Source organism: Myripristis murdjan, unplaced genomic scaffold, assembly GCF_902150065.1.
Source record: "Myripristis murdjan unplaced genomic scaffold, fMyrMur1.1, whole genome shotgun sequence".
NCBI classification, from domain to species: domain Eukaryota; kingdom Metazoa; phylum Chordata; class Actinopteri; order Holocentriformes; family Holocentridae; genus Myripristis; species Myripristis murdjan.
This window is the reverse complement of record NW_021941797.1, coordinates 5612-14293: the sequence shown is the minus strand read 5'-3', so window position 1 is coordinate 14293 and position 8682 is coordinate 5612. Positions and strand designations below refer to the sequence as shown.

Here is an 8682-nt window from a genome sequence, read left to right as displayed (position 1 = left end):
TTCTGTACTTTCTTTCTTTCTTTCTTTCATTCTTTCTCTTTCTTTCGTTCTTTGTTTTTCTTTCTTTCTTTCTTTCTCTTTGTTTTTCTTTCTTTCTTTCTTTCTCTTTCTGTCTTTCTTTCGTTCTTTCTTTCTGTCTTTCTTTCGTTCTTTCTGTCTTTCTTTCTTTTTTCTTTCTGTCTTTCTTTCATTCTTTGTTTTCTTTCTTTCTGTTTTTCTTTTTCTTTCTTTCTTTCTTTCTTTGTCTTCTCTTTTTTTTCTTTTTTTCTTTTTCTTTCGTTCTTTCTGTTTTTCTTTCTTTTGTTCTGTTTTTTTCTTTCTTTCTCTTTCTGTTTTTCTTTCTTTCTCTTTCTGTCTTTCTTTCTTTCTGTCTGTTTCTTTCTTTCTTTCTTTGTCTTTCTTTCTCTTTGTCTTTCTTTCTCTTTCTTTCATTCTTTCTTTCTGTCTTTCTTTCGTTCTTTCTGTCTTTCTTTCTTTCTTTCTGTTTTTCTTTCTTTCTGTCTTTCTTTCTTTCGTTCTTTCTGTCTTTCTTTCGTTCTTTCTCTTTCTTTTTTCTTTCGTTCTTTCTGTCTTTCTTTCGTTCTTTCTCTTTCTTTCTTTCTTTCTTTCTTTCGTTCTTTCTGTCTTTCTTTTTTTCGTTCTTTCTCTTTCTTTCTTTCTTTCTTTCTTTCTTTCTTTCGTTCTTTCTGTTTTTCTTTCTTTCGTTCTTTGTTTTCTTTCTTTCGTTCTTTCTCTTTCTGTCTTTCTTTCTTTCTTTCTGTCTTTCTGTCTTTCTTTCTTTCTTTCTTTCTTTCTTTCTCTTTCTGTCTTTCTTTCTTTCTTTCTTTCTCTTTCTGTCTTTCTGTCTTTCTTTCTTTCTTTCTTTCTTTCTTTCTCTTTCTGTCTTTCTTCTTTCTTTCTTTCTTTCTGTCTTTCTTTCTTTCTTTCTTTCTTTCTTTCTTTCTGTCTTTCTGTCTGTATTCCTCCAGCAGTGAGGTGCGGCGGGCCATGCGTTCCCTCCCTGCATCTTCATTCATTATAAGAACTTCCCGCTACTTGACCCGTTTTCCTACAGTTGAGGCCTCATGAGTTGTTTTTTTTTTTTTTTTCGTGTGTGTGAAGGAGAGGCAGATGTTATCAGTGCTGCTGGTTTCCTGTTGGCCAGCCTGGCCGCCAATCAAAACACTGTGGTTTAATGATTTCTTTTATATTAAGTAGCTGCTTTTCCTCGGCAGAGTGAAGGAGGCTTTCCCGGGCCAGAGGCGACTCAGAAACAGGAGCACCGGAGACTGATAATAAAAATAATAATGACACGCTGGTCTGGAGTCTAGACCAGACCAGGACTCACATCTCACGCTGCCCTACAACTGATCAGGAGAATCACAACAGAGACGTTATTATTGCTGCATTATGGATCACTTAGAATTTCTTCATATATATCTAAAATTTGGCTTTCCTAGTAGGTGAAGATTTGTCACATTTTAACAAAATATCTTGCTTTTCAAAATAAAACTAAAGTGCATTTTGCAAAGAAAAAAAATCTGACAGCCCTGAGACATAAATGTAATGTCATGTGACAGGCATCATCTGGTCTGTTTTTTTCTTTTAGACCTTTATAAGGGGCTTGTTTTAAAAATGTACAAAAAAAAAAAGGCACATGTTGTCATCAGCTGGCTAAACAAACATCCATCTTACCCTTATCTTAACATTACAAGATTTATATTGCAAAAAATATGCAGTTCCTGTTTACTGATTTAGTAAAAAGGCGGGTGGGGCGATTCTTTATTTTTTGGAGTTGGGCCTGATCTTGACTTCTTATTGTGGAACTGATGGGATTGATTCTAAATCAATTCTAGTTCCACGGATCAGAACAAAAACATTTGCCACGCTGGCTTTTTGTTTTTTTTCCGGGAGCCAAAGTGATCAGAGCAAAGCAGTTGAACACAGATTGTTATGGGCTGTTAAAATCAAAATGAATCACTTATAGACTCCTTTTTAGAATAGCCTATTTTTTGATTCTAGAATTTGGAGTTGAGGTTGTAGCTGGAGTCGCATCGGCATGACGGAAACAAGAATTGTTTACAGTGTCAGGGCTGTTTGCATCATCTGGTTTTAGTAGGAGATATAACACATTATCACTGACATGGACGTTCATACAGATTACATTGTGCTTATGGCAAAGGGGAGCATGTTCAGCGAGAAAAGTAGGGGGCCTAGAATCGAGCCCTGTGGAACCCCACATGATGTTGTAACTCATAGAGAAAAACAAAGAAACTAATTGTTAATTATAGAGTGGAACAACGCACTTTGTAGCACAGAACTGTCGTATCAACAGGACGTTTTGTGCTAAAAAGCAGCGCCACCTTTATTATGAAGGTGTTTAAAGTGCTGCATTACACAGCGTGATGAGGAATTTGCTCCGTCAACACTGCGTCTGGAGCGCTGGAGCTGTTATCACCTCTGCAGGCAGCGAGACGTGGAAAACAAAGCACAGCACCGTACATGCTGAGGAGGTCCTGTTTGGGCAGCCCTGTGGCCAAAACCAGGCCCTTGATTGGCTGCCAGACAGGAAGTATGTTATCTAGAGACAAGCAGGGCAGCAGTTAGCTGACCTGTGATTGGCTGTTATCCTCACGGGTCTGTTTATACAGGCAGATTAGAGGGATGACAGATTCCCAACCACCTGGTCCTCACTGAAACACTGAGAGTGTGTGTCTGTGTGTTTTCTCCAGTAGAACATTTGGCTCAACACTTAAATATTAATGCAAAAAGGTATTTTATATGATGCAAGAGTAATAATAACCGTAATAATGTGTGCCAGTGTGTGCCGTGTCCTGATTGGAGAACAGTAAAAGTAAGTCATAAAAAAATGAAATTTAAGAATATAAAAATGGCATTATTCATTGTAAATCTAATATAAATTGTAAGGGCTAACAGTAATAGATGATATATTTTATAATTGTGTCTTCTGTGTGTATCCAGACGCTGGTGGAGTACGGCTCCAACGTGACCATCCTGAACCAGCAGGGCGAAGCGGCCCTCCCAGAGTGCCGAGCGGCAGGGACACACCACCTGCGCCCGCTACCTGGTCGTCGTGGAAACCTGCATGTCGTTGGCCTCGCAGGTGGTTAAACTGACCAAGCAGCTCAACGAGTGAGTCGCCACACACACTCACATTCACGGCTGTGGTTCTCTGCAGTGTTTTCCCCGTCACAGTCACTGTGTTACTTACTGTCGCTACTGAAGCTACTGTTTGAGTTTTTGTTAGCATCAGTGTCATTTTCAGTTTCTGGTACAGTTCATGTTTGAATTCAGATACTGTTTCGGTAACATGTAAGTTAAAAAAAACAAACAAAACAACAGACAGCAGTCATTGCACTTGCAGTCGTAGCTACATACCTGTGTTTTCATTTGTTAACTTCACTTACCTGAGACTCCCAAGCCGCTGCCTTTTTGTTGAAGTTCCTCTGACGGTTTCATCCTGTTCAGTAATGCAACAAGTTGTTATAACACACTACTAAGCAGCGCTGGATGTAAATATCAAGTGGAACGATGTCCAGTGCCTGTGTGTGTGTGTGTGTGTGTGTGTGTGTGTGTGCAAGACAGGATTATTATCACGAACAAAAACTGTGTGGAAAAACATTTTCATTTACTAGAAAAAAATGAAAACGAAGCTTTACCAAAAAAAAAAAAAAAAAAAAAAGAGAACTAATTGAAACTGTGTTAAATGTTGACAAACCTAACTAAAATAAACTGAAATTATAGAGAAGGTTCAGTTTTCATCTGTGTCACTTTATTTGGTTGTTCATGTGTTCTCAGTGAATAGATTTTTAATGGTGTTAATGGTTTTATAATGGTTTAATTGGTTTACATTCAAATTAATAAAAACTAAACTAAAACTAAGCATTTTCAAAAAGAACCAACTAAACTAAACTACCAAACTCACTTTAAAAATGACTTAAAACTAAACTGAAACTAAAATTAAATCTTGCTCACGTCTTATTGAAAATGTTTGTGATTTGCCCACCATGTGGAGTCTGCTTGTGTTTCTGCAGGGTGTGAGTGTTAATATTCCCATGCCGCTCGTCGGGTCAGTGACAGCAGCGTGACAGTGAGCGTTGATGCCCTCTGTGTGTGTGTGTGTGTGTGTGTGTGTGTGTGTGTGTGTGTGTGTGTTTGTGCTGCAGGCAGGCGGCGGAGAGGATGGTGCTGCAGAACCAGCTGCAGAGGCTGCTGGACCCCAACAAAGCAGAGGGAACACCCTCCAGATCGCCTGGGTAACACTCACACACACACACACACACACACACACACACACACACACACGCACTGGACCACTTTAAGGTATAACCATAGAAACTGAACGGGTGGATCACAGCAGTTCATGGCAAATCAGAGTATTTCAGGATGGTTCACGTCGCCATGGCAACAGCTGTAAACATTCAGCTGATGTCACGGCGAGGAGTTTTTTTTCGTCGGGAGCAGAGCTATGCCACGTCGTTCACACTGTCGCCTGATCAGTCTGACAGCCCCGGCTTTATGTGCGACGGCCTGTTGGATAAAGGGCTAACCCTAACCCAGCCAAAGGAATCCTGTAATACACAAATAAATAAAAAGACAAATCTGTTTTCCCAGTGATGACACTACATTTACAGGGTTTGAATCCTGAAACTCAAAAAACCTTTGACTTTGGCCAGTTGACAGCAGTAGACCCAGAATCCCACATAACCCTGGTCATGTCTGCTCAGGTCTCCAACATGGAAACACTGAAACTCTTCCACTGTCAAACTCCTGCTCCTCAAACTCAGAGCTTCTCTTGTTTCTTTATTCTGACTCTTGTGTCTCACATATCAACAGTAACCTCTCTCTCTCTCTCTCTCTCTCTCTCTCTCTCTCTGGACTCCAGTTCCCATCAGCCCTCCCTGGAGGCGTGGCCAGAGATGGCGCTGACAGCGGAGGGGACTCCGGGCGACGCCCACTGGGTGGTCCGTCAGGGCGGCGTCGGCCCGGACTCGGTGCTGCGGCAGCTGCTGGGGAAGGACGTGTCGGAGGCGCTGTGCCCCAGGGAGAGGCTGCCTCCGGCGGGCGGCCTGGCCCGGGACGGCCCCGGGGCGGCCGCGGCGCGCAGGGCGGGGCTGGTGGAGCGGAGAGAGCTCAAACTAGCCAGACTCAAACAGATCATGCAGCGCTCTCTCAGCGAATCAGATTCAGACGTTTATCCACCGGAGGAGGGTAAAGGTCACGGCGCCCCGCCCACAGGCGCGGGGGGGCCACGGCCCGACAGGCCCACCCACCTGCCCGTCAACCAGGAGGAGCCCATCTCAAACCACCTCCACCTGGCGATGAGGAAGCACCTCCCCTCCTCTTCAGCGGCTGCTGAGCGGAAGCTGGCGTTCGCTCACGGCGGCTCCAAGTCTGTGGACGGCGTGGGCTACAACCCCTCCCCCACCTCCAGCGACCCCGACGCCGCCGACGGCAAGCCGGCGGACACTTCGGCCGATTTCCACGACCACGCAAACGGCCAGAAGGTCGCCACCAGCCCCAAGAGCGCCCTGAAGTCTCCGTCCTCCCGCAGGAAGACGTCGCAGAACCTCAAGCTGAGAGTGACCTTCGACGAGCAGGTGCACAAGAGCTGCAGCCAGGAGGCGGAGCCCAGCAAGGGGCATCATGGGAAGGAGAGGACTCCCGTGGGCGGCTCTGAAAGCAAGCGGCCGTTCGGGACGTTCAGGTCCATCATGGAGTCGCTGAGCGGCAACACGAACCACAACAACAATAACAGCGGCCAATCAGCCGCCACCGTCAAAGCGGCGAGCTGTCAGAGCTCCGCCGGCAGGAAGTCGTCGGAAAATAAAAGCCCTGCAGGAGGAAAGAGCAAGAACAAAACCAGTAACGTCTGAAACCAAGTGCCTTCTGCCGGGCAGGGAGCAGAACAACACCTGGACTGAGAGACGGGCGGCACGAGAGGCAGCGAGCGTGAGAAACCCTGCAGATACCAGCAGCATCAGCATCAGCATCATCATCAGCATCAGCATCATCAGCATCATCAGCATCCCATAATTCACCAGCAGGGTTTATCTCTAAAGTAAAAGCCTCACTTCACCTTCAGCTTTGACACAAGATTCTCGTTATCAAAGATATTTCAAAATCCAATCCAATCCACTTTATTTATGTAGCACAGTTTTAACAAACACCAGGTTTTCCAAAGTGCTGCACAGCAACATAAAACACCACAAGATAACACAATGGAAGCAGGATAAAAAGGTAAAAAACACAGTAGGATAACACAATAAAATAAGATAAGATCAATTAAAAAAAAAAAAAACTCAAATAAAGTAAAATAATAATAATAATAATAATAATAATAATAATAAATAATCAAACAAAATAGGATAGAATAAATAAAATATATAAAAATATTAAAATAAAATAAAATAAAATAATAAAATAAAATAAAATAATAATACAAAAGACAAATGGTGATCATTAAGAATCCCCCAGTAGGGCTGAGCGATGTATCGTTACCGTATCCAGATTTCCAGATAGATTGATAGATAGATTTACTTTATTGATCCCAAACTGGGAAATTCCCATAGCAGTTTATTGATCAGCTGTGAGGATGTCCAGCACATATGAGAGGGTTCCTTGCCACAAATATGTTTTTATGTTTAACACAAATATTACCAATATATCATGATCAGACTTTTTTGTTTTTATCGAATATCGTGGAAAAAGTCCAGTATCAGTCAGGCTCTGTTTTTTCCTGACCGTCCCTCCAGCACTTAAAGCAGCACGTCTTCAGATATGTTGAGTATCATGTTCACGCTCCCATGAGGATGAACCTCGTCAACCGTGGTGAGCTGCCGATCTGTCCTCTAGCGCCACCCTCAGGCCAAAATGTACAAACACCGTTCTTTCTTGTCTTCCTCGGACGAGCACCGAGCCGGGGTCCGCGTCACAGAAACGTCCCGTAACCTGCAAGTCATAACTGTTTGGTAACCATGGTAACTAGGGTTGAACAGATGAAGGGTTCCTATCCCGATTAAAGATCGGAAAGGTGTATTAGGCAAGTGTCCTAACCTCCCAAAAACAAACAAAAAAACCCTCCTCCCTTTAGGATAAGCGTTCAGCTGCCCTGAGTTTCACTTTTCCAGCTGGTTGTTGGCTGAAGGCTCATTTATGCTCGACGTTGAACACAAACACACACGGAGACTTGGCACTCTGTCTTCATTTCCTCCATATTTGTGCAGGTTTTCAGGAAACTTACAGAGACGGACGAAACAAGCGGAAAGCACGGACGCAGTGTAGCCGATAGTTCACGAGAGACCGGACTATGAGCGAGACACGAAGAAGAAATTTTTAAAATAATTTGTTAATATGAGAGAAAAGAATAGGCCGTCCTCCTGTGGTGATGTGTTTAATGACCAAACAGACCACCGTCCCACTGTGGTGATGTGTTTAATGACCTCCTCCATCGCCATCACGTTTGTTGCTGTCAGAAACTTTGGACTCAGTGCTGCCCTCTGGTGGATTTACTGCTGAACATCCATGCTGATGTAAAGGACAGATGGAAACGTGGGCAGTGACAGTCACATTGTTTGAAACAGAGATTTATTCTGAAAGGGAGCATAAATGAGCCTCGGCTTATTAAATCCATACAGCTGATCTGTCTTGGCTTTTACAGAACCAACAAAACGTCAACAGGTGGAGTTTACTCGTCCGTTATGGACATAAAAGTTGAGCGATATTTCATGTAGTATTTTCCCGAAATAAGACAGGATGAGGAAAAACGAGTTTGATAGGATTTGCTTCTGTGATGCCAAATTGGGAAAAATCCGTCTTAGTGTCTCAAAGTCTTAAGTAAAGATTTAAGACTTCAGATGGGACGTTTCTGACTAAATAAAAAAAAAAAACGGAGCGTGAATCTGTGCTGCTGCTTCGTCTCTCTTCCTGCTGAATCTGAGCGTTTCTCACGTCGCTGCCTCCCGGCCTCCTGACAGACTCGACCGCTCCGCCCTCCGTCTGTTACTGTCGCTCTGGTGGAATATATATCTGTATATTTACATGTATTTGATACCGTAATCAAATACAGGGCTGTTTGTTTTTCATGTGTGAGCACGACAAGGCGAGAGAGAAGAACCTGTGAGAGGCTGCAGGGTTTAGTCCCGTCGGCTCTGCTCTCAGAAGCCTCACATCTCCAGACTTTACAAATGACAGTTAAAAAAAAAAAAAAAAAAAAGGTTTAGAAGAAAAAAGTCAAATGAAGAAGGAAATGCAATATGTTTGAACATGGAGGTTTAAGGTTTCTTAGTTACTGTAAAACCACGTTTGGACTCTGTCCTCTACACTAAAGATGAAGTTATGAAATGTTGATATTTATGTTTATGCACACAGTTATATGATTTTGATTTTTCTTTTCTTTTAGATGTGGTTATGTTCACGCACGTGGCCGACGTGCACCAGCACAACAAATATATTTGAAACCACTGTATATATATACACAACAGTATTTAATACTTGTTGTTTTTTTTTAAACATCATATTCCACTTTTTTTTTTTTTTTTAATTTCTTGGTTATTATCTATGCAGTATCTTGGCATGAAGTAGACGTCGGTCGTGAGGAGAGACGGGGACGTTTGAGGTTTGCACAGCAACAAATTTACTTTTCAAACTTTTAAATGTTTTTTTTTTTTTTTTTTAATCTCA

At 42.7% G+C, this 8682-nt stretch overlaps 1 pseudogene; it reads left to right on the top strand.

Annotated features, from left to right (window-relative positions):
* Positions 1 to 2847: 2847 nt before the first annotated feature.
* LOC115356762 (synphilin-1-like) lies at positions 2848 to 6233 on the top strand (annotated as a pseudogene).
* The last annotated feature ends 2449 nt before the right edge of the window (positions 6234 to 8682 follow it).